This window comes from Sylvia atricapilla, chromosome 11 (assembly GCF_009819655.1).
Source record: "Sylvia atricapilla isolate bSylAtr1 chromosome 11, bSylAtr1.pri, whole genome shotgun sequence".
Lineage (NCBI taxonomy): Eukaryota > Metazoa > Chordata > Aves > Passeriformes > Sylviidae > Sylvia > Sylvia atricapilla.
Genome location: NC_089150.1, coordinates 12,638,606 through 12,665,656, shown reverse-complemented (window position 1 = coordinate 12,665,656; position 27,051 = coordinate 12,638,606). Strand labels below are relative to the sequence as shown.

The 27,051-nt window shown below is 37.0% G+C and overlaps 1 protein-coding gene across 1 annotated transcript in view; it reads left to right on the top strand.

The window, feature by feature from the left end:
- The window catches only part of SLMAP (sarcolemma associated protein), a 78,389-nt gene that overhangs the window by 2,178 nt on the left and 49,160 nt on the right, over positions 1 to 27,051 (top strand).

The window sequence follows — 27,051 nt, the reverse complement described above, 5'->3', positions numbered from 1 at the left end:
CTCACAAGTCTGGCTGTCTTGTTAAGCTAAATTGAGGGGTCCTGTAGTGCGTGTTTTGTCCACTAGGGATTGAACTGGGACAAGTAAAGTTGTTTTACTGAACGACTGTCAAGTTAATTTTAAACATCCAGCAAAATATTAACAAAGGGCAGACTACAGTTGCTCAGCACTGTATTTTTTTGCCAAATATATTGATGTTGTGCCCTAGAACTCAACATGTTCTAAGTCAGCTGGTTTTTTGCTTCACACCAAGTCCTTCTATGAAATGCAGTCGGTGTAGCTCTGGATTTTAAGAATAATATGGTCTGTAATTCATGCAGATTTTTTCAGTAGTATGACACAGCATGAGGAGCAGTACAACGCAGTCAAAGTTCTTTAACCTTCCACTGTTAACCATCCTATGTTATGCAATACTTGGACATGATGGGACAAGACAGGCATTTAATTTCTTAAGGCTGGATTATGGCATGACTTTCAAGTTACCTGCAAGTAATTGTGTGAACTGCTATCTGTATTAAATGTTTCATTAAGCATCTTGCTTTGACTCTATTGTGTATGTGATGTGCATTCTTGGATTCTAGAAAACTTAAGTGATTGAAATACTTTGTCTAGTCTTTAACCTTTCTTGTTTGACTCAACAAAGTAAAATGTTCCACTTTATTATGCTGTTTTTTAATTAGAAATTATTCTGTATGCAGCTTTTTATCGGCATTTCTTACGTCGTCTTATGAAGGTTTTAAGACCCTCACATGCTCTATTATGGTTACAAATAGTCTGTCATATTCAAGATGGTTAATTTGAGAGAGCACTGAACATTCATCAAGTCTGCTAACTGATATACAAGCTTCAAAAACCATCAGCTATGGGGATTTTTTTTTTATTTCAGTTAGCTTTGCCTTCTCTAATATAGGTTAAAAATTAAATGCTTACTCATTTTATTTATCTGCCTGAAAAAAGCAACTTAGTAGTAAATAAGAGGATTGTATTTGATAGTTGTTGAGGTAACATCATGTGATGATTTGACAGGTTTGATGAAGATTTCCAAAGTGGGCATCTGTAGCCAGGTAAACAAGTAATGAATGGGGTTGGGATCATGCCCTGGAGTCCACTCCTATTGCATGTTAGATGTGATGTTGTTAAAGGTTTAAACCACGGGTATAGCAGTGTGGGCAGTTTCAGGTTCTGTGCTTGTTTGTTGGCTATATGGGACTGGCTTTTCATCTGGTTGAGTATTCAAATGGTAAATGGTGGGACAGTTGGTGGGCAGCAGGAAGTGCACCATTACAGATAACAGGTATCAAATGCTGTTGTGAAAGGGCAGGTAGAACATACTGATAAATACAAGCGTGATCTTGAATCACGAGAACTACTTAAAAAAATCCTGTGGTGTTTTCAAAATGCAAACAAAACCATAAAACTATGCCAGAACATTTAGAAGCAGGAGCATCTATTATCATTGTTTACATAACTGCTAATAAGCATAGCTCATTTAGGAAATTGTCATTATCCTATCAATGACCTATATTTAAACCTGCACAAATTCTCTTTGTCAGAGTATTTGTAAACATTTCTTGGAAGCTTATATATAGGACATTTATCAGTTCTGAGTTCTTGAAAAGATAAAAGACCCTCAGATGTTAATTTAGTAATGACTGAAACCTTCAGATATTTCAAAATAGTTAATGAATGATCTAGGACTAGAGTTTCATAGGTTGTGGACTTTGGCAGTACCAATTTCAGAAATTAGCAGTCACTCAGAATCCAGACTCTGTGCTGTCTCTTGAGCTGCCTTTCAGTTATACTCTAATGCTCTTTTTTTCCTGAGGGCTTGGAGTTTTATTTTGTTTAGTGAATTATGTGAGTGATCCTGTTTACTACATAGTCTGTAAACAATTTTGTCAGTGTTATCTGTAAATAGGGGTGGAACCTGAAGAGAGGGAGCATCAGTAAGCAATGCCAAGGAAAGTAGTATGGAATTTTTTTCCTAAGGCAGAGGAAGGTGTAAGCTGAAATATGTTGAATAAGTAGACCAAGCTGAAGATAACATGTTACTTACAGTTGAAAGACGTGAATGTTTACTTTGTATAAAGGTAATTTAATTATGCATGGAAAAAGTTATTTGCCCAGGGAGATAATGTCTATGCAACACCAGCGTTATGAAGGATGAAAATCGAATGAGTTTTCAAGATCACTGATACACAGTAATTAAAAGAAGGTACTTAAAGTTGGATTTGCTTTTTAAAATATTTTAACCATAATCTATAAGCCTAAATATGTGTATGATAAAGGTGGAAGGAGATTATCTGTACTTGGACTTTTTCTGTGTGTAGTAATTTTTTTATGGACAACCAATGCAATGCCTCTTCCTGCCTGTGTTTGTAGATACAGTGTAATAACTCTATTTCACTAGTGAATTTTTCATGCAGTGATAACGTTAGACTATTATAATTAGAATTAATTTTGATTTATTTCTTTTAGTAATTACAAGTTAATGAATCTGGGTTTTTTTAGAGGTGCTTGAAAAAGTGACTCACTAGATACGTAGGATGTAGATGTGCTGAGCATGGAGTGTTCCAAAAAGTGTGAATCAAAGCAAAAGAAAAAGTGGGCTATAGTTCAGAAAATCTAAATATGTTCGGCTCAGATTGCTGCATATGGGAAGAAACTTAAAAATTGTGTAACTGAAATAATCTTAAACTTGGTTTTTTGGGTTTTGTTTTCGTTTCTAAAAATAAGTAAAGGGAAGACCTTTGAGAATTTGTATGTGACTTCCAGGCTGCGATGCTTCTCACAGATGTTGCAGAAACTTTTAGTAGAAACCTGAAGCTTCCAATATATATCCATACTTTCAAAATTATTTAGTGCCTGAGATTGCTGTGAGTTGATGTGTTGATGGTAGCTAATGCTGTTGTTTTAATTTAATTCAAAGTGGATGTGAATTGAATTAAGCACATTCATCTTTTGGTGATGGAAATACTAACTTTTGATAAGAAATTGAAACTTTTGGTAACTATATTGAAATGCATAGGCCCCGTAACAGTAAATGAAATTCATTAAAGCTGTGCATTAAAGCTTCTAGACTTAAAATACATGAGATAAAAATACTACAAAATACTTCCTGCAGGGAGCACCCACTTTAAAAAAACAAACACAAAAGAGATTCCCTCTTCCTCCCACCCTGCCCCAATAAAGCCCTCAAAAACCAAACCCCAAAAGAACCAACCAACAATCCCACAAGGAAGCCCAAACCCAGTCCATGATGCCAAACTGCAACAACTCAAAACAACCAGCCCAAAGGTGCAGCCATTTTAACGTGATGTGAAGGGCACAGTGAGGTTTACTCTGGTCGTGTTTGGGATGACCTGTTTGGCCTGTGAGTGTGGTGGTGAGTTGATCTGCTCAAGGGCAGGGCCCTGGCTGTGCCCAGGGAACGGGAGCCTCAGGACACTTGGAAAGGAAAAGCCCCTTGCAGCTTATTAGACCCTGTCTTGCTGCATCTAATTTTGGACCACTAATACAAGAAATACATTGACAAACAGGAGTTGAGATTAGATAGTCCTTTTTGGCTGTATTGTACTAGGGATAAAACTGAATTGATAGGAAAGAAAGCAAACAAGATTTGTAAAGTGGAAATACGTTACTCACTCAACTTTACATAAAATGTTTTGTGGATATCAAGAACTTGGCATGATTCAGGAAAGTACAGAACATTTTCTTTGGACGTTCAGTTTGTTCAGAATTATTTTAGTAAATTTATCTTAAAAAACTAAGCAGGATATGAAAAATGGTATTTGGAATTGCAGGGTTTTGCTGGGAGTTTTTTTCCTGCGTCTTCCAGTAGAGAATTCTGTGTGATACTCTGGCCTATTTAGTGTTGATCTATGTAAAGGATGTTTAGTTTCCCATGTATCAGTAGCACTTATTTTGATAGATACCATGTCTGTTATTTGTTTTTTTCCTCTATTATAACTTCTAAACCTTCTGTTAAGATTCTTGTCTGAGAGATGAACAGATGTTTTATTTTTCAGTACTCTTGATGTTGCTGTATGCTTACAGTCAGCAGTGGAGACATTATCTTCCAAACGTTGAATGTTTGTTCCAAGTGCCCTGGGGTCTGACCTGGGATTTGCTGTAATGCACTGAGGTGAAACTCCAGTGCTTAGGTGCTTCTGGTAAGAGGGTGATGTCAGGAAGCCCTTACATACACCTGTTAATATTTTTATGTAAGTGCTTTTCACCCTGAATGAACCATCCAATTTTATACCGATGTGATCATGAGACTAGTATGGGCTAGGGAGCTCTTGCTTTTGACAAACTTCAGCACCATGGTTTTGGGAGCCCGTGTAGGAGTGTGGGCAGCCATTTATAGCAGAGGTAAGTCAGTGCTGACAAGGATTTCCCTGCAGAGATACCATCTAGAGCCACTGCTGCAGAGTTAATACTGTAATTCTTGGAAGTGATCCACTGCAGTCATGATGCATCTATCCTGAGCCAGGAACACCAACACATTGATTAGGCTTTAAAAACAAACAAAAATCCCTTTTGTATTTGCAGTGAATTTTTACAATCCTCGAATGAATCAGGTTACTTAGGCAGAATGAAGGCCAATAAATGTGTTTTTATTAGATCTCTTCTGGGATGGTTTTTGTTTGCTCCCGATCCCAGGCTTATAAATGCAAAACCTTGCTTCCCTACACTTTGATTATATAAAGTTGTTCTTAATTTTTACTTTTTTATATGTTAGTTGGGCAATCCAGTGATTGTTTGCAGGTGGATTTACATGGCACTGGAGAAATACTTTGATTTAGTTTTAGCTTCTCATTTTTCTTAATAAATATGACAGCTTCATTTGCTTATTTATCTAATCAAAGTAATTGAATTTAGGTATGATGTAGAGGGCCATGTGAGTGAGGAGTGTGTATGTCACTGTTCTACTTTGGTTGTGTTGACTTGAGTCTGATGTAGCTAGAATTCTGCAAAATGTGTCAATACATACTCAGCTGTTTTGTTGCATTTGGGATTTTGTAATTTCTTTTAATAGATAATATGAAGTGAAAATGATTAGTGTTTGTGGAACCAGGACAGTGAAAAGGAAAGAAGAATGCTGTCTCCATCCCTGTAGCTAGCAATTTTACAGTCTATTGCTGCTAAATTATACAACTGTTTGTTGTCTCTGGATTTTCTTTTGAATCACATCAATACTTGCTTCCTGTTAATTTTTCTCAGTTGCTGAGAGTTTGGATTATCCAAGAGCTCTGAATTTTGCTAATGCATTAATGTTCCAAACTTGTCTGTCTTTCCAGAAACGTTTCTGCTTGTGGCAGAATTGTTGGAAGAAGGTGCAGCATTGTCACATTTTTGTTGATTATAGGCAAGTGTTTTTCAGTCTGCTCTAGGAGTGGGAACATCAGGCAGAGAGATGGATTGAACTGTACCATCTTGCAAGAAGACATCTCTCTCTGCCAGAAGCCCAGAACAGTTCCCTCCTTGAAAAGGAAAATCGTTGTGCTGGAGCCAGACAATTAATTGGATACAATTTTCCTGTTGTGTTATACCAGACTTGTGTGTGGTTGAGCAATGCCTTAGATTTTATTTCAGTCTTGAGAAAGTATAAATAAATGATGAACTTCCAGCAGGCTTATAATAGAAAGTCCAAAATCCTGTAGTAACACTAGTTGAGTGGAAAAACACAGAAAAAGCTAGCAGGAGTTTGACCTTTTTTTTTTTTTTTTTTTTTTTTTTTTTTTTCTTTCTTTCTTTCTTTTTTTTTTACTTTTGTGAAAAATAAACATAAAAAGTACAGGGCTTAGTCAAAGGTAGTTTAGGACATGAGGGAATTTATAAGAGCTTTGCAGAGCTAAGGAACATTACAGTATTGATAGTTGAACTGTGGTGTGTAGTGAAGGGAAATAGATGCTATTCATAGAACTTTTAGATTGTAAACTAACATTAACCAACTATTGGAAAGACTGAAGAATTTCCAGTGAGATGGGCTCAATTGCAAACGCCCTAATAGTGTAAATTAGGAGAACTTGTAACTAAATACAAAAAATACTGACAGTATTATGCTACTATTAAAATAAGTTTTTCCCCAGTAGGAATATCTTGTTTAGTTTTAGTTTTCACATGATAATTCAAACGTGTTGAAAATATTTATTACAGAAAGTCTTCAGTACAATGAAAGCATACAATGTCCCATTTATGTATAAAACTATGTAAGAATGGATGACCTTTTGCTCTTGTGTTAAGAGACTACTGAATAGAAACCTAAGAATTAAGTTATTTGTGCTGCATATTCTCATAATTACACTTGTAGTATTTCTTCCATAAAAATAAAACAAAGAGCTTAAGATGGAAAAGTTATGGATGCTTGTAACCATGTATTGAGTAATACCCTTTTTAAAGGAAGGAATAGAAATGTCATTTTTCAAATCCAGAATGAAAAGCTCTGCAATAGGCCAGATAGATATTTGTACAGCAAGTTCTTTTGAAGACATTTGGTACTGGCTGCTGCTATCTGCATATGTCATTAGTCTTATCTGATATGGAAGTTTCTGCTCTTAAATGGAACTTTTCCAAAGTTGTTCCTTTTTTGGAAGTTGAGTGAAATGAAGTTTAAACCTTGATTTTTCTAAAACTTAGTCTTTGCCATAGTATCTGTGTTCTGTAAGTGGTTTTTTTTTGCTTGTTTAACCACACCCCAGCAGAGTTTGATGATTATCCTTTGCTTTCTGTTTTTTTGTTTGTTTGTTTGTTTGTTTGTTTGTTTGTTTGTTTTTTTAGTTAGTTTTCTTGAAGTGTAATGCTTAATTATATAGGTTAGAAGCCAGACATCTTGGTTCTGTAAAGCTGGGCATTAAACCCGCCTGCCTTTTTGCCTTTTAATATCCTGGTGACCTTTCTTGGTAACTCGTGGCACAATTAGCTGCCATACTCCCTGTTTTATTTTCATTCTTAGCTGTGATAGTTATGCCAGAACTCACGGGCAATAGAATTGCAAATCACTTTCTGTACTAAAAATAAACTTGTGGGTTTATTCTGGCATTGCTGGGTTTTGCACTTATACCTACTGTTTCCAGGTGCTTGAGCAATCTGAAAACTTTCAGGAGGCATAGTGAATTATTTGTAATTCTTCATGTTTTGAACTCTGTTATTAAAAAAATAAGCTTTGGTTTTTATATCCAATTGTGAAATAATCCATTCTGCAGCCAAATTATTTTTGTGAGTCTGTGATCTCTGTAGGTAACTCCTTGTTAGTTTTTTATTATTACTGGGATTCCTCTTGCTGGATGCAAGAGGATTTTTTAAGGTTATGTCAATATTAACACATACTTTTAAGGGACAAAGAATAAGTTTGATGAAGTTTCTTTAGATTCCAGAACTGTAGGTCATCAAGTAGTTAGGGTGTCATTAAGTAGTTATCTACTTTGAGGGAAGTTACAGTACTGTGAACAAGGGGAGCAAATCCTATGACATGGATGAACTGGCAGAGGATAACTAAGGTTGGTGTGTACCTCAGGAGATTGTCCAATCCAATCTGCTGGTCAGTAGCAGGTCTAAGGAGTAGAGGTTGCTTGTGGACTTGGTAGAGGATTTTGTGTACAGAACTAATCCCTACGAGGAAATAGGCTTTCAAGGTCAGTGTCAGGCATATTGGCTGGTAGATTATCCTGTGTTGCTGTTGTCTTAAGTTATGTTTCTAACTTCCAGTGTATGTATGTGTAGATAGAATTCAGTATTGTGCTTACCTGGAGTACTTCTTTTATAGTCTAACTTAAAACTGGCACCAAAATGTGTCAAGTAAATTTTAAAAGAATTTCTGGAGAAAAAGAAGCACTCAATGAATGATGTAAGAACGTTCCTAGTTCCACCCCTAATTCCATAAGGATGGAAATAATACCACACTTTCACTTATAGCTGTCAACAACTGCTTCCTTTTTTAAGAACTCATAGGAGAATATTATTTTTTTCTGTCTTCTTCTTTGAGGACTTTTCATAGACTGTGTATTCTAGCACTTGTAAGGGAAAGCCAGGAATACCAATTGTTATGAAAAGAGTATATTTATTTTTGCAATCTCTGTTGCTATTCAACATTAGGTAAAGCTGCTGGTTGTACTGCTTAAGCAGAGCTTTGGTAGGTGTATAAATATTGTCAGTGACAGTGAAATCCAGTGATTTGGTCTCTGAACAGAGCCCTTTCTATGTAATTAAGGGAAGAAGTGATAAGCTGCTGTTTATATTAATAATATGTTACCTATAATACAGAAAGGCATGTGGATGTTCTAAGTCTATTTGAATGCTCTTTGCCCATGGCATCATTCTGATCTTTGGTTACATTTATGTATAACTCTTAATTAGAAAGTTAGAAGTATGTGTGCTGCGTTTAGATAACTTTTAACTTTCATGTAAATGGAGAAGAAAGTGTTTCTTGAAGGTTTTGTACTTGAACAGATGTGTTACATCAGTACACAAAGACGACCTTCCTTTCAAATTGCATGTGTTGATTTTGAGTCTCTGTACACGTGCTGCCTCACTGCCTGAGATCAGCACCTATTTGTACATCTGCCCTGTTGCAGCATATTGCTTCCTGATCAATTTAATGCAGATCTACATTTTAGCTGCAGATTGACCTTCCCTGACCCATGTTCTAGAAGTGGGCTTGGGAAGGGTTAGGTTGGCAAAACACTGCACCAACACAATTGTCCTTTCTCTGAGCTACTCTGGGACATCCAGGCTGCGTTCTTGGGGGCTCCTTGGGTCACCCTTTTCGAGGATTTTGCCTGGGTCACAGGTCAGTGTAAATATGCCTGCAGTTGAACAATTTTGTATGCAGTTGTACAGGTAAGGGGGGGGGGTGTTTGTCTCTCCTGGTGATTATCAAACGTAAGTGTGTTCATTTTCCTTCCTTCCTTTCCCACGTAGCTTAATGTTGAGCCTTCCCAGGATAAGTGTTGCTGGATAAATTTTAGATGATGATCTGAGCTTTATAACTAATATTAAAGAGTCTTCATGACTACCACTCTTTATTTTGAGATCTGTAACTTGTATTCTCTTTGATTTGTGTTATGGTTTAAACTTGCTGTACGCATCTTCTTTTATAATTGCTGTTTTGTAAATAATTGCTTTGTAATATCCTTTAAAGACTATTGAAGATGTAGTTTTGAGTCTAATGTTAAGGTACCTGTAATCTTGTAACATTATTTCGGTGACTGGATCTGCCTGCTGGTGTTATGCCTCAAATATAGGAAGTATTTTAAACCATTCTGCTTTCAATATTGCTTCAGACAGCTATTATACAGTTGAGCAAAGCTCAGTGGAAACCATTCTGGCTTGTCTAGATCAAAACTTTTCAGACAGTAGAAGGATTTAAGAAATAATAAGTGCTTAGTTATACTTGTAGACATTTGGAAGTGGTATTTTTTTTCACCTCAACACTCATGCTGAGATGTCCCAAGTATTCTTTTTTGTGGGACACTTGTAGTGGCAGGATTTTAAAATGTGAATTTGAAATCATGTATGGACAGAAAATATTTTAACCTCGAGGTTTAATTGTGTTTACAGACACAGTGAAGATGCATTTTTATTTCAAAAGTGGTTACATTTAATATATAACATGTTTAATATTTTTATTTAATGGGTGAGATAGTGGAAACATAAAAAAAGAGAGAAGAGGCAAATCAGCTTTCTAGGTACAGTCTCTTCTATCCGAAAAGAAGTTGTGACTTTTGGAAAATTCTGCTTGAATTTACAAATAATGTGATAAGAAAGGTCACAAAAAATACTTTGGAACATAGGAAGCGGCCAACTTTATTTTAATATTAGCAGTGTAATTGCTAGGACATGATAAAGGACTTTAGTGGGTGTACTGAGTCAAATATAAAAAATGGGCCAATTCAGTCTTTGTTGTTATTTTTGACCCATATAAGTCCTGCTCTGGGATTTCTTTCCAGCAAGCTTGAGATGGTACATGAATGGACAGGACCAACCTGCTTCTGATCAGAGAATCACGGAATGGTTTGGGTTGGAAGGGGCCTTAAAGATTGTCTGACTGTAACACCCTTGCCGTGGGCAGAGACCCCTCCCACTAGACCAGATGGGATAGCACTCACAACAGTGTGGCCTTGAACAGTTCCAGGGATGGGGCATCTTCCAGTTTGGGGTTTTTCCCCATCATTGTTCCTTTCATGGTATTTTTTAACTTTATTGTGCTCATTAAGTACTAGTATAGTAGTAATAGTTATTACATTGCAAAGCAGAAGAATTTCTGTCAGTAATAATTCTTGTCAGATAATTGTCTAATAATTAATAATTCTTGATAAAATGTCCCATTTCAGTGGAAGAAAAGCACACCAGCAATAAATGACTACAAAATCAGATTGATGTGAAGTACTCTACATTTGCTCAAACAGCTGTCAGGAGTGCACTTTCATCAAGTGCACTTTTGTGTCCATGAGCAGGTCTGAGGGCCATCTTAGCAGGGTTCTTTTGGTTTATCCAAATGCTGTGTAGACTTGGGCTGGTGGAGGTGAGCTCCTCATTTCCCTCATGCATGTTATTTCTGAGCATTTGAAGGAGTGTGAGCTATACTTGCCTTTTGAATGCTGCCTTTGAAGTATGAGCGTTGTTTGCTGGCATTTTAAAAAGGGAGGAGAAAGTTTATCTCCTTTGATAAACAAGCCTTTGGAAAGATCTCTGTGACCTTGCTTGAAGAAGGATTATGATGAGAGGAATGTCTTGTATATTTATTTTATATAATCAGAAGTGGTAAACTCAGTTAAATGTGGCTTGTTTACAGTGTAAAACACTTAGATACCTGCCTACACTTGAGGCATAGTAAGGGTATTATCATTTAAGTGTCTGGATTATGATAATTTACATACTTGTTTAACATGCTAGCAATGTACAAAGCCAAATTTACAAGTTTTGAGCACATTATCATTTAAATAGCTTGAGTTTTAATGTTTTTTTCAAGTATTAGAGCATTAGGTTCTGGAGAATAGACACAAATGACGGTTCTGTATAAAGGTGTTAACAGGTTTTTTTCTGCTTGGATGTCCCACGGCAGAAAGTCTGCATGTTTTGCATCTTCCCACAATGCTAATGGGAAGTTAATTGCATTTTGAAAACTGTGGTGGAATACAGAGTTTTTGTTATTTGCTGCAAAACTCAGAGCTGCAATTCAGTGAGAATTCTTGCTTTTCAGTTTCAGTTCTACTCTTTCACAGGATTTTGTTCCAATTCAGAAGGTACTTTTTTCACTATCGATTTGTGTTCCTCTGTGCTTTCTAGTACTTTTGACAGAACAACTAAAGCAAATAGCATAGAACAAAATATTGTCAGCTAACATTGTGCAGTGAAAATATATTTTAGAGAATCCAAGGTCACTGAACCTACATGTGTCTGAAAATGTTGGTGGTAACACATGCGTAGAGCATGATGCTTAGAGCCTCCATTAGGAGTTATCTAATTGAACAGGAACAGTGAAATGGAATAGGCAGCAAAAACTCACAATTAACCCCAACATCAGAGTAGGGTGTTCCTTGTTTCAATTAGCTGATACTCTTTAGTCCTAAAGCTTCTGTAGCAGGGAGTTCCTCTCTGTACTGTGTTTTTGTCAATTGCTGAGTAGTAACTTCCTTTCATTTTTAATGTATGTATATTACCATTAGAAAATATGATACTTCAGGTTGGAATTAAATTTCTTTTTATTTTTTCTAGTTGAGAAGGTAAAAAATAAAATGTTCTACAAAACAAAATACTGATTCTTAGGAAGGTATTTGACAGAACTGAACAAATAAGAACAAGTCTATCCAGAGAAGGTTATGGGTGCACAGAATATTTCTAAACCAGTTGTCAAATGCCAGGTGAGCCCTTCTGCCCAGCTGGCCCATCATTTGTCCTATCCTTCTTATGTTGATTCTCACAACTTGAGCCCTCTTGAAACAACTTAGACTTTAGGTCCCTTGTCTGTCCTCTCTGTTGTTGGTGCTGTCTTCCTTCCAGTCTGTGGGATGAAAAGAGTTGCAGATTCTTAAGAGTTACCTGTTTTTCCCCACTGGAGTCTATAAATAATCCTAACTGCTGCCTTCCTCTTGCTATTGTCCCTTTTTGCAAAGTGAAAACAACAATGGTAAAATTCCAGCTTTGTGCACCTTGCCTTCCTCTCATGTCCAATGGCTTTGAGTATGTGTGGTGATAGAGCAGCCAGGCATAAGTTGATTTAGGGACTGGAGAGAAGAGAACTGGGGGAAAGAAGAACGCAATGAAAGGTGCGAAGAAACTTTTTTGCTTCCGATTCTCATTCTTCCTAAATACAAGGACCCAGTTTTCAGGTCACTTTCTCTGGTTTAGCCTGGCAGCCGTGGAAGATGGCCTTCAGGTGCTCAGATGCTGTGAGGACAGGAAGCACACCTGTGTAGTCAGTTTGGAGAACTGTTGAGGTGGACTTCATACCAGCACTGGGGCTGTACTGAGGATAAACAATCAGGTGAGAGGAGCACTGAGCACTGAAGATACCAGGGAGCTTGCATGGGAAATTATACAAGGATGGGACAGAGACAAGGGGATCAGTGTTACAAGTGGATCAAGTGATGCAGAAGGGAATACTGAAACTAAAGAGCAATTGAAGTCACAATTGCACACTCTAGATTGCAAGTTGACCTTTTTTTAAAAAAGAAAAACCAACAGGAAATATGTATTGCTACTTCTCCTTTTTAAATTTGCTTGTACCATTAGGCATAGGTGCCCAAAGAGCAGAGTTCTGCGCTGTTGAAACATGATCGTAAATGTTACAGTTGTCATTTAAGGTAACAAAGCTTTTTATTGGCAATTTTCTGTGTTATGCTCTTTGAGTATTTAATTTTGTAAAATGTTTACTTCTGTCAGCTTAATTTCTCAGATTCTATTAAAATATTCTTAGCATTTTGAAGAGAGCCATTGTATGAGCAGTGCAGGAATAGCAGTTTTAAGGAGCTGTTTTTGTAGTGAAATAAAGTATTTCCACAGCAGACAAATATTTTTATTTTTTTATTGAACTAGTCATGTAGTTGGGAGATGGGTCATCTTCCATGCAAGATTTTAGGAAAAATAGTTTCAGCTCTTTATATAAGATTGTTCTTAGTGAGGAATGTGCTGTCTGCCCTGTTTGAGACTCACTATTTGAGCACTTCAGCTGTTTTTAATTATGACTTGCTAATGAGATCATTCCTTATTAGAGTTTACTAGGTGGTTTTGGTTTATGTTGAAATAGCAGCATAGAAATAGTTGTCATTTATATGTTTCTGTCACAGCTAAAATAGTTTGTTTTATACTTAATGTAGTTTTGAATGTGTTGCTTCATGAAGAAATCTGCTTATTCAGTTTGCCTTTTAGTTGATACGGAGTAGAGATGAATGTTTTTATCCTTGAACTGAAAATGATAACTTCATATCTGCAGAATGTAAAAGGTCTAGTAGTTTTCTTTTAAAATTAATGGTAATTTGTCTTTTCTTTATTAAATTTATTATTTAGTTGAATAAAGGGACTTTGTGACTTCTTGCGGGTTTTTTGTTTGTTTTGGTTTTTTGCTTTTTGAAATTTTATTTCTAGGCATTTATTAAATTTATTTTCATGGCTTAGGGACTTAATCCTAATATGCATTGAATTTTTAGTTAAAATTATGCATCACATAAATCTGAGAGAAGACAACCAGTAACTTACTGCAGTTCAAGTGCTGTTGAGGTTCCAGGGGTTTCATGGACTCACCATAGACACACTTCTTCCTGGGTCACTTACCAAATCTTTGTCAGTGACACACAGCTGGAAAGCTCTTGGAAAAAGAGGAATGAGAGACTGAAAGGTGTTGGCTGATCCTGCGTCAAGTTTTGTAGTTATTCTTGTCTTACTAGCAAAGAAATAAATGTTTTGCATTCTACCAAAAACGCCACTGCAAGAATACTTCTATTGTAATTTATTGTGGAACATTACTGTCAAGTGACTTATTTTCCGTAAATGATTATTAATTTTCTCTTCAAGTAATAAGCAAAAAATGGATTAATAACTTGCGCATTGATTATTATACATATGAGTGACTGATAAAGTCCACAAGGACCTTCTGAAATTTTAAGCATTTTTATTTGAAAATTAGTTTATTCAAAATATTTAGGTATCCATAGAATAGCTAGGAATAAAGATTTAACTTCAGTTGGTTTAAATGCCTACCTTTTTTGCCTTTAGAATAATAGCTGTGTGAGTTCTCTTGGGATTTTTCTCTGTTTTGTTACTCTGAGCTGTTGATGTGGCTAGCAGAATTTTGTTTACTAGTTTGGTGTTTCTGGTACTTAAGTTTTCGGGCTAGCCCTTTCAGAGGGAAGTGGAGAAAACATGAACCTTCCTGATGTGCCTGTTAAGAAACACTGAGGTTGAGAAACAGGTGGCAGAAAGCTGCTGGGTGGTGGTTGATGATAGTCTGAGATGCCGTGCATTAGTTCTGCTTGGCCCTGGATGAGTATTAGAAGTCTGGAGACACTCAGCTGCTGGGTCTGGAAGTTGGCAAGTCCATCCTGTTTGTGTAGTCAGGAGGTAGATAAACTGCTCAAGTTGTCCAGTTTTGAATTAAGTGTGAAAAGTATAATGTAACAAGGTAAATGAGGCACCTTTGTTATTTTATCTGACTTGAGCTAATTTTAAGAGACAGAGAAGCAAGCCCTGAAATAAATGTACTAAAAATGCACTTTGTTTGTCCCATGAGAGCTTGTTAAGAATTAAATAATACACTTTAAGCTCAGAAGTTTAGCACTCCTTTGTTTTTAAGGTACCTTGTTGAATATTGAAAGAGTACAGGATATTGTTGGATGTTTTTCCAGTCCCTTGTATGCTTTGCACGTCTCGCTCTTGCATGGTGCGAGGGGGACTGGTCTACACACAGTTCCACCACGTATCTGTGAGGGTTTTGTCTATTCCAAAAGAAACCAGAACGTATAAACAGGGAGGAAGCTGGAGGTGTCCTGTGGTGCAACTCTTGAAGCGGATGTTTGGGAGGGCACAGCAGCTCTGCACTGCACAGGGCGTGTTTCCGTAATTGCTGTGAGATGTTACTGCTGCCAGCATAGACCTGGTGTGAATGGGGGAACTTGGTGGGATGAAAACTATTTGAAATACAGAGAGGAGAAAGCAGAGAACTGAGTCCTGACACTTCGCTGGAAACCTAGATGGGAGATTGCGAGTGCAGTCAAAGGAAAGTGCTGTGCAGTGAGGCCAAGAGATGTGTAAAGGCTTGGGGTTGTGTGTACTTTACTTTCCTGCTGCAGTCTGTCATTTAAGAATGTAAAATACAGCCGCTTCCTCAGCCCCAAGGAGCCACTGGCAGGTGGCAACAGAGGCAGGAGGTAATTTTAAGATGAAGTAGAAAGACTAGCTTACTTCTTTCTAAATCTGTGGTAGATAGACTAATTCCTGCCTACTAACCAGAGCACTGTGGAAAAATACTTTCATGTGAGGGAGCCTTGCCCTTTACTTGTTTTCTGTATCTCTTAGATTTTGTGACTTCGGTGGATATTCACAGGAATTTGTGTATAAGCAATCAGGACAGCTGTTACTGATCTATATACAAATTTCATATTCTGTTTCTATGATAACAGTAGCCTCTTAATTGTTTTAAGGCTGGCTGGGAAAACTTGTCTAGTGTCTTTTCTGGTAAACACTTGAAAATTCATCTAACAAAAGTGCCACAGATTTGTTTGGGATTTTTAAATTCTTTTTCTTTTATGAAATAGTGCAGAGCTGTAATGATCCAGTGAAACATTCTACCAACCTCCATCGTGTATTGTGTTTGATATGCCTAGTATTTGCTTAAGACCTGAGCATACTACTTGGCTGCAGAAGAAAATAATTTTCCAAAAAATTTTAAAGAAAAAATAGGGACACACATGTTTCTCTTAAACGTGTGTTTAACCATGTTGCTCTTAATGCTGCCAATTCCCAGTGGCCCAGCCTATTTTCCTTTGAAAGAAGCTTTGGATAGCATCTAATTCTAATTAAAGTTTATTAAAACTTTGTACTAATAGTAGGCTGATTATAGGTAGTGTAAAAGTCTTGCTGATTTTCCTTTAATCAAAGTAATCTTGTCTACAGCTGTATTAAATTTAAGCTTGGATGACAAACCTTGGTATGTCAAAGCTTATTACTTAACACCAACCATGTTTTTTGTGGGAAGGCTGTGTTTGTACTGGGAGTGGAATTTGAATGTTATGTGAACTTAATTTGAGGGCTCATCTGTTTTGGTGATACACACTACAGATGCTTTTTTTCCATGGAGTAGATGGGCCAGCATAGATGGGACTGATTTCATCCACAGTACCAGTCCATTGCCACTATTATTAAGTGTCATCATTTGTAATGACAAGCTGCTGAGCTTTCTTCTGTGTTCTGTTTGGACTATAGATTTTGAAATAATTCTTTAAATATTTTTGGTTTGAGCTTCTAGTGTATGTCCTCCTGTCAGTTGGGGTTTTTTTCTTTTAGTAAATGACTCATTCTCCTGGTTTGCTTTAGTTTCTGCACCTTGTTTCCTGTTCTTCTAAGAGCGTAGATAATGAATTGTAGCAGGATTTAATGTACTAAATGTCAAGAATACATTTCAACAAAGGGCTGTCTTTGTACAGAAAAAGCCTAACTGTTCTCAGAACAGCAATTTTTAAAAATGCTGATTAGACAGAAAAAACCTGCATGTTAATTCTGGTTCTTCTGCAGCATATAGCCAATTTCTAACTAGATACTTTTTCCCATCGATTAGGAAGTTCAATTTCTATATTTAATGGGAAAAGCCTTTGACAGCATTCTGGTTTTTACCTATGCTTGCTTATTCTGGGTAGAATTCTAGTACATTGCTTCCAGTACTTTCAGTATCAGGAGCACTGAAAGGGAGAAACCTAATTTTAAAATTTGAAAAGTACAAGAATTGTTAATGTGGATGTTGAAGTGTAGAAGGAGCTTGTCTGGGGGGCTTTAGACTCTAACGATGGAATGAATATTTTAGGCAATCCACAGAATATGTGGGTATATTCTTATAATTAATGGAAAATTCAGTATTAAAAAAACCACTTGAACAACCTAATCTTCATAATATCAGCAGTCTTCAGCTGTAGTTCCTGCTCTGCTTTTTGTGGCATTGGTTTTGTATTACCCAGCCCGGACAGTGTTTTGTATCGTGGCCTTGCCCTCTAGTGGCTGCAACTCAACTTTAAATAGTGAACGGAAAAGGCATTTTAGTGCTTAGGGAAGGGATTTGGAAAATTTTTAGTGGTAAAGAATTAAATCATCGGGGGAGGCTATTTCTTCTTAGACTGACAGTCTAGAACCTCTGATGCTAGAAAGATGCTCTTTTTGTACTTTGAAATTTTTTGTCTGTGTTCTAAAGGGAAATATGGCACATTTAGGACAAAAACAATTGTAAGGCTTGATAATGACTTTTTAGAGGTGTGGAGGACCACTGCCTCAGGCTTTTCAGCTGAAAGGGTTTGGGGTTGCCTCAGTACTTTGCAGTTCCCCTGTTCATGGATGCCCACTGGCAGATTGGTCACAGGCACTGACTGATATGTTCTGGGTGCATTTCTATTGACAAAGAGATTAAGAGGTTTGGATTATTGGTTGTTGTGTGTGTGTGTGTCTGCGTGTGTGTTGTTTTGGTTTTTTTTTAGCTTATTGGAAGAATCACATTCATGGGCACGAGTGTTAGCAGTGTAACGAGTGTTAGCAGTGTAACATCCTCGATGCCCCTGATGGAAAATAGCTAGGAAAAAAGCCAGCAAAATACTTCTGTCTGTGTAAAAAGCTGTACCTTGGTGAGTTTTGCCATATTAGCAACCTGTCTAATCTGTAAATCCAGTGTACCTTGTAGGTGATTTTTGCCCTTGACTAAGGTGTATGAATCATGAGTCACCATGTTTGGTACTGTACTTGATCCCAGTCCTTGGATTCCTTATCTGCCCTCTGCCCATTCCTCTGCTGGGGTGGTTCTGATGTGAACCTGTGAGAAGGTTGCCCCTTGTTTTGAAGCCAGTAGGACACAGCTAAAGAAATGACTGATCAATATTCTGTAAGATTGTATGAGCTGATTTTTGACAAGCATTCTCTCTCCTGGCTGACCCATCTCTGTATGTGGTTTTCTTAAGCTTAAAACAAATCATCTTTTTCTTTATTGTGAAAGTGTTGATCTCAGCTGATCTCAAGTGTTGATCAGCCTTTTTTCATGAATACCAGTGTATAATTACTACTTGCTTTGAAAGTCCTGATCCAGGAATGCATTGCAGATAAATACAGGCTCCTCCCAGGGTATTTTTGCTCTCACTTTGTTGGATGTATGGCTTGGCAGTGCCTTGAGTACAAATATTAAACTCCCAATTGTCAGACTTCTCCTCTGTGCTGGAAAATTAATTTTCCATCTTTGGATGGAGCCGCACCCTTTTCTTTTGCTGTTTGGTTTCCAGTTAATTGCATTTGCTCTCTGCGTGGAATGCTGAAGTTCAAAACACAGAATGAAAATAAATTAAGTTTAGTAATTTTTTTTTTTTTTTTAAGTTTTGGTCTGTCCTTGATGCAGAGAAGTCTTTAGAAAAGCAAGGAGGAGGGTATTGCTCTGGTGACTTGCTGTTTCCAGTATGAGGAACTGTTTAGTAAACTCTCACTACACTCTATTTGGGTAATATTTGTGGTTTGGAGCTCTTACAAAAATACCTTGTTTGACATGATTAAAATTAGTGCAGTGTCATTTGTACTAAGGTAGTTCCCTTCAGTTAGGACTTGTACTTCTGCATCTTTATTGAGTGCCTTGAATTTACATCACAGTAGCTTTAAGTTTATCTTCAGTATGGGCGTTTTAGATGTAGTTTAGCGATGTGCTGAACATTATTTTCCTTGTGACACTTGTGCTCTGGGAGTTGATAGCTCAGGAGCAGGTGATGGCAGAAAGCAAGCAATCATTGTTTTCTGCAAAGGAGAGGTGAATTAATTAGGCCTGCTGCACATGTTTGGTTAAAAAAAGTAAAAGTACTGTAGTGATATTGGACAAGTCCTTTCAGATGGAATATGCCCCTTAATAAAAGAAAGGGAGAAACTTCCTAAATTTTTCAGGATATTTTGAGAAGTTTTTTTTATATAGAGAGATAATACCAAACCACTGCTGCATTGCGTTTGGAGGTATCTGTGAAATCTGATGTGGATTTTTTTTTTCTTTATATGACTGTGTGATTGCTGGGAGTTTTCTCTGCCATAAACCAGCAGCAGTATGGAATTAATGACAGTAGGTAAACACAGTGCTTTGTGTGTCTACACCTCCCTTTGTGTGGAAGGAGTAGAAATAAGAAATAGTTTGAAATAGTTTCAACAACTCCCTTTATTCTCTAAGCAGTAGAAAAGTCAGCATGTGAGAAGAGAGTCTTCTGTGCCAGGAGTAGAGGAGCTTTGATGTAATGATTAACTAATTTAGCAACTCAGCAGTGAGTAACAAGACAATTAAGAAGCTTTTGCAGTTCTGCACCTGCCTTGAAATGTCTGGGGTTATGTTGGGAGCTGGAGTTTCCTGATAAACTAACGAGCTCCTTCATAACCTTTTGCTTTCGTATAAGTAATTCTTCTCTTCTGGCGGAGTATCTGGTAATCTCAGCTTCTGTTGCGGTTTTTCTCCAATTTGCTTGCGAATGAAAATGTAATTGTTTGCTGATAGAAGTTCGGTAGTGTAATTTTCTTAAGGAAAAATTCCCTTTCAATTTTCACTACTTATTTAGTTACCTTATTGGCTCAAGATATTTGGAGAAGCAGGAACAATGGATAATGTTGGTGTTGGATTTCTCATTCTGAGTATTTACTGGCAGATGGCTGATAGTATTTCAAGATTGCTTTTTTAAAAATTTTGGTTTTCATTTGTTTTCCTCTTTTTCTGTCATTTCTGGTTATTCATCTGTGTTTTGCCATAAAAACAGTTCATTTGGTTTATTTAGTAGGTGCCACGGAAATTTGATTTTAGTTTTTGTTTATGCAAGCTTCTAATAAGGTCAGTTAAAATCTAAAGATCAGGAGAGATTTATGCATTACCTCTGCTTTTAAATTAGGGGAAAGCTCTGTCCAAGCATGACAAACCTCTCTCTTCGTGTCATACTTTTCATTGCAGTAGTCAGAGACAAAACCATACTTTATTTTAGTCTTGTGCTTCGTTTGGTTGGCCATAGAATGTTAACTATCAAGTTTAACCATTTTTTGATCATGAATTTAAGAATAATTTTTTGTTTGTTTTTTGAATAGTCTCAGTGTTTTTCATTAGCGCAGAATATTTATGGGTGCTTTTGCCTCCTAAAGGTAAGAGTAAATTGCAATAAGACATTACAAAACCTTTAGAAACATGTATTTGAAAAGAAATTAAGATTGTGTATGAGAACTTGCTCTTTGCAGAGCTTATTTATTTTATCTTGATATATGTGTCCTACAAATACAGTCTTGGGGAATTTGTACATGTTGAAAGCAAGTTTACTTATTGCAAAATTTGAGTGTGCCATGTTGCCAAACTTTAATTACATTTATTAGGGTAAATAATAGTGTTTAACTTTCAGTCTAGTTTTGTAGGAAAGTATTCCTATAAGGGCATCAGGATTGTTGAGTATTTCAGTACTATCTTACATTTAAAAGTAATTAGCCTGAAGAAGCCTGGATTTCTGGATAATGGCCTGTTACGGTGTTTTATTTCTTTATTTTAAAGCTGCATGAAGTTGCAGTATATTTCTGTAATTGATTAATATAAAGAACACAGTAGCATTAAGTGAAACCTCAGGAAGTCACCTTGACCATATGTTTTCACCAGGGTCCATATTTGATGTAATGATAGAAGTTGAGATAAATTATACAAAGTAATCACTAGTGTCACAGTGATTTATGATATGTAGCTGTACAAATGTCTTGTGTAACAAGAGGCTGAGCTTCTTTAATGAAATAAAGCAGAAAACTTCTTTGCAAGAAGTACAATTTCCTTCTAGAAACCTATTTTTGTCTACTTTTTACTGGTTTTATGAGTACATTGCACAAGTCAGCGTTTTAATATGGAGCAGGAAAAGTTCTTTCGAAGTCTCTGGGTGTTATGTAAGATATTATCATCTATGACAGCAATATGACAAAATAAGTCTCTTCTTTATATCGTCTTAGTATTCTAATGAGTCAATTTGAGCATCTTGGGATGATGTGTGAGTAGTCATTTCCTGGGAAGCTTTCTGTTGCTTGTACTTTATTGATAATGTGATTTAGCTTTGCAGTTAAAGCAGTGGTATCTTAAAATTCTCTCAGCATTTTCAGGATGGAATTAGAATAGTACTTGAGAATTTTCATGCAGGCTGAAAATTCAATTTCCTCAAGCATATTGTATATAACTAGTAGTGAGTTGAGTAGTTTTTTTGTGGGAAACCTTTGTGCTTTGTCTGTATTCGGAATGAATTTGCATCTTTTCTGAAAGTGTTAATATCCTTCACTTTTTTTGTGATTCATGTACAGAAGTTTTAAAGTATGTTGTACGTAAAGGGACAGACTTCATTCTGCTGAGAAGAGAATAAATATAAAATTCTTCTAGTTATCCTGAAACCATGCAGCACTTGTAGCAGAAGGCTGATACTCAGAAATTTTTGTGAACTGTGAGGACAAAAGTTAAGTAAAAGAAACATTCTAAAGATAAGTAATTAGTAACTATAGTGACAGATGTCTCACTGCAGCAAGTCAGTCGGCTATATATAAACCAAATTACTTGTAAATTAGAACTCTTCTCTACATCTTTTTAAAAATAGCTTTTTGCATCAAAACTAGTGACACTGATGTGTAGAGAGGGATCTATTTTTGTATGATAGTGTCACTTTTTGTGGTGAAACATTTAATCTTGAAGTTTTTGGTGAGTATCTGTCTTGTCATTCTTCTTTTGACAGTGAATGCATTTTTTGATTATTTGAATAATCTAGGGATAGATTGGCACTCAGGTACATGAGCAACTTCTACCTTTTTCAGTCACTTCATTCCACACCTTGTGTTTCCTGCGGAAAATTTTATTTAGAAGACTAATGAATATTTTGTATCATGCCTGGGATTGCTTCTGCTCATATCCTTCATAATGAATCTTCTACCAGAGTGTACTTACTACAGAATTTTGAGAAGGGGAGTGTCCAGTACATGTTCTTCTATGACTCGGTGTTGTACTACATTTTTTTCATTATGGATTGTGATTGCTGGGAGGTGTTAATTTCACAACTGTCAAGTTAGGCTTGAAATGTTTGTTTCTAGAAAATAGTTTGTGTGTTACTTGAATGCTACCAAGTCGGCTGAAGGAGGGTGATGGCAGATAGGTTAGCAAGGGGAGCCATCCTTTTTGATAATGTTTGACATTGGTTGTGCACAGTCATAGTGCACAATCATAGAGTAAAAGCTTTGTTTTCAGTTTAAAGCTTTGTTCATTCCTTCTCAGTTGTCCCTTCTCAAGGCGGAACAGCCCCAGCTCCCTCAGCCTGTCCTTGTAAGAGACATGCTCCAGTCCCTTGATCATCTTTGTAACCTCTGCTGGACCTGCTCCGGGGGCTTCATGTCTCTCCTGGAGTGAGGAACCCAGAACTGCATTTTATGAAAAAGCATGTATTTCATGAAAGCAAGGATGATGTAGGTCATGGTTTCCTTAATTTTCTTAATTCAGCTTGAGACAGTTGTCTCCTAATACAGAGACCTTCACATTCTGGTTGTGAACTGCACTTACAAGTACTTATTTAATTTATGTACTAATTCTGGCTATTACAATTGACAGAAGCCAGGTGGTAGACACTGTCAATGCAGTGCTCTCTGCCATTCTGTTCTTGACTGATGTGCTGCTGTGGGAGGTGTGAGTATGTGGTTTAGGAACCAGCTCCTGGAGTTGGCTCATTTGTAGCTCAGGTCATCATTTACATATCAACCAAGTTAAGCAAACTGAAAGTGGTAGGAGTTCTGAATCTGCACTGGGTTTTCAGCTGTCCTGCCATCAAGCCAGCTTTGCTGCTTTCTGTGATGGCTGAGGAGCAGGCAACCCACCGCCATCCTGGTCCAGCTGCCTCATTCCTTTTGTCCGTTATCACGTGTGAGGTGAAGAAACCAGGGAGTGGTGTAGTGGTTGTGAAAGGTGTAGGTGACTATGGGTTAAAGTTGAGGGCAGCAGTGCCTAATCACACAGGCTTTTGAACACAAGGAGTAGAGATTTTTCTCCTCATTTTCATATACATACACAGATTTTGAATTATGAGCATGGGTTTTTGCTTTTGTTTTAAACTAGAGAACTTGGATTGTGATGTAGTTTGAGGTCCTGCACTTGAACTTTTAGCCATTTTCTGTCATTCTCTTAAGTAAGAATTACTTGGAAAAACGCAACAATACTGATTAAGAATTATATTTGATAAAAATAGCTCAAACCATTTAAATAGCATATTTTGAAGCTCCATGTAGCTAGTTGTAAAACTGAATAATTAGAAAGAACTGCTTAGTATTTTTAGTAGCCTTTCTGTTAATAAGGACCACTTTCTAATACAAATCAAAAATCATTGTAAAATAAATGTCTGATAGCCTCTTTCTCAGTTTTTGGATGTAAAGTAGATTAACTACTTGAAGAATAGTGTAGAGCTATTGACTGATAGTAACCCTGAGTCCTGAGCTTTACACTTTCAGATGAGTAAGCTGAGTTGCAGCTACTAGCAAACCTGCGGTTTGAATAGTCATTTAGAAAGTAAATGGGATGCTTAAATGGGCACGACATATAGGAGGTGGCATTAAGTCTACAGAGATACTTTTTGATGTTTTTCTTTTTTGTTAATGATTTTAATATGCCAGATTTTAAAGTTCTGATAGGTGTATCTGTAAAAGTCAGCAGTTAAAATAAGCACTGCAAAGTCATATGTCAAAAAAGGTCTGTGCTGAAATGTTCATGGGTACAACTTGAACATGTTTGTGTTGTTCTGTTGAGAAAGGTCACGTTTTGCTGCTGAGGAAGGCACTAGAGTAACTCAGGGTTGTAGCCAAATACACGTTTTATGCACAGTTAATCTGTTGGTGCCTCTCAGTGCTGGGCATTGCCTTTCTGCCTACCTAAGGTGCTGCTTCTTCCTCCCCACAAATCACAGAATCACAGAATGTGTAGGTTGGAAGAGACCTTCAAGATCTTTGCGTCCAACCCAGCCCTAACACCTCAACTAGATCATGGCATCGAGTGCCGCATCTAGTCTTTTTTTTAAACACATCCAGGCACAGTTACTCCACCACCTCCCTGGGCAGACTATTCCATCCATCCCACCTTCCCTGTCATAGTACATGTGTCCTTTTCAGGCAAAGTCTGCTGACCTACCACACGAGAATTAAGCAGAGTGACAGGGCCTATAGCGAACTTCAAAGCGCTTGAACAACCAGGACATAGCAAGGAACACAGGGTTTAATATTTTATAGCACCTCAAATAATGTGTCTAGAAAGGCCAAACTGTGTTTATACCCATGCTCAGTTATGCTGGCATAAAGCTGCTTTTACCGGCACAGTTTATTTTGCGTGACAGTAGGTATGAGCAACCAGCAGGGTTGTCCTGGCAGTACGGACAACAAAACTTCAGGGTGTAAACAGACACAGGAACAACTTGGTCAGCAGAAGAGCCTATTCTCTGCTGTCCTTTCCCCTCTACTCCTCTCAACTACTGACAAGTTTGGAAGGATAGCATTGGATTCCTGGGGATAGCTGAAGATTTTAACGTTTTCTCATCAGTGTAGCTGGATTTACATTAAGCTTACATTTTGAGGTAAAAACACCTCAACTTTTTTTGCCCATTGCTATATCAAAGAATGTTAAATTTTATCCTTTTTTTATTATTATTACTCTGCAGAGAAGTTGATAACATTTTTTATTTTTTAGAAAAGTTACTGAAAGCTACTAGCAAGTTTTGCTTCACTTGAGAAACCCAGTACTTATAGTCCCTGAAAAACTAACTGCCACTCCTTCACTCTGTTCAATCTGACTGGAAAATCCCTTTCTTCACAGCTGGTTGTTTTTAGTTTCATAGTGGGTGCCTGCCTGGGGTAGTTAAAATAATTTTTAAAAAGAGTTTTCATAAGAACTCAAAAGTTAATGCAGTAGTTTTGTTTCTGAGTTGAAGGAGCAGGTGTTTAGTAAGCAGAGAGCTATTAGATCTATGTGTTTAAGAAACAGAAAACTAAATAGAGAAGCAATTTTGCTTGATGTGCCCCACCCTGTGAATTACGCTTGCTTATGGAGACAAATACTTCTACTTCCTTGATAGGCGGGTGGAGTTGGGCAAGTGATAGCATAGGAATTTAGGATCTGTCTCTGCAGACCAGAATGAGGAACTCAATCAATTGAGTCTGGAGATAATTTAGCATTTGAACTTCCCTGTCTTACAGCCAAAAGACTGACCTGGAATTCAGTGTGGTTTGCACAGTGTACTCTGCTAGCAGAGTGCTGCTCGAAAAATGAGAAAATGGTCTGTGTTAAGACTTGAAATAAGATAATCTTGTAGTAATATGAGAGAAAAACATTTCTAGGCAGTGTGGCAAATGTTGGCAATGTTGGCTTGACCCTGGTAGAATTCTCAGTAAATGGACTCTCTTGCATTACTGCTTGGTGAAGTATTACTCCAGGGCAAGTATTCCAATTTCTAGATCCCTATTTACTTGCTGCTTTTGAGTGTTAGCTTTAGTAATCAGGGGATTGCATTTATAATGCCTGCATTAATTGTTCAATGATAGTTAGTGTGAGTAGGGGGAGAATCTTTCATCATTAAGTGCAGCATTTTATGCTTTAACTGCTCTGGCTAACAGCCCTGCTGCCCCTTTATGGCAGTAACCATGGCAAAAATGAAGCTGCCGTCTCTTCACTGGTTATAGTTCATAATTTGACAAAATAATTTAAATCTTTCTGGTTCAAGCTAAGGCCATAAATGTATAATAGGACCCTTAAGCTCATGGGAGTTGTGTGTACTTCTTTCACAAAGGAAATAAGAGGTGAGAAGAAAGCAAGGTAAACTAGGAGATTCTGAAATTTGGCTTCTTTTTCTTCATTAGCTCTTTAGGCAGTGAAAATTTATTTAATAAATAAAATATATTAATTTTTTACTTTGCATGAAAGATAATAGCCTACATTTTGGTACTTATTTACTTACTTAGCTATTGAATGAGGCTGAAATAGGTTTAATTATATGTGATGGTTCCTTCTTCCAGCATTTTTTGATGTAGAACTTCTTCTTTGCATACTGAATCTCACATCTCTGTGTACAAACTGCCTCAGTTTTCCAGCAATTCTCCTCACTGTAGTTCTCAGCATAATTGCCCTGGACTGCAGTTTCAAGCTGGGTTAGATGGAGTAGCAGTAATGTGCTCTTAAAATGGCAAAGGATGGCTGTACATAGTAATAACAAATATTAGAAGTGTTAAAAAGCTGGTCAGTTGTTTGCTCCTGTAGTTCTACTGTAATTAAATCCAGATAATCGAGTCACTGAAGAAATATCTACTTTCTCTTCAAGATTTTCTATAAATCTCTGAGCCCATATTTTGTCTTCTCTGAGATCCTTCAGAAGCGTCTCATCCTGTATCAAGCCTGCATATGGCTTGGGAAAGAAAACACTTCATGGCTTTCTCACTTGTCAGGCTAATTAAGGAGTTCTCTTCAGCCTGCCTCCTGGAAGATGTTACAATTGTGATAATTAAACAGAATGGGTTTGTTATTGCTACTTGGTTGTATTACTTTGAAGAAAACAGTTTACCTGTATTTCATAAGTTAGGTTAAAATCTGTCCTCCTGGAGCATAGCAATGTGCCACATTCTAATATCAGTTAGAATTAACATATTTTTTGCGCTTACTTTTGATGTATTATGGTTTGGGATCACTACAGAAGAATCATCTATTTCTCTAGTCAGAAAATACTAGGAATTTGTTATAGGGGGAAAATCATCGTGGTATCTAACTGCATGAAAATAACACGTGGACCGATTTAGCAGGTGGTTGATGCTCTTCTGAGTCATTGACCTAGAAGAAGGAATGAA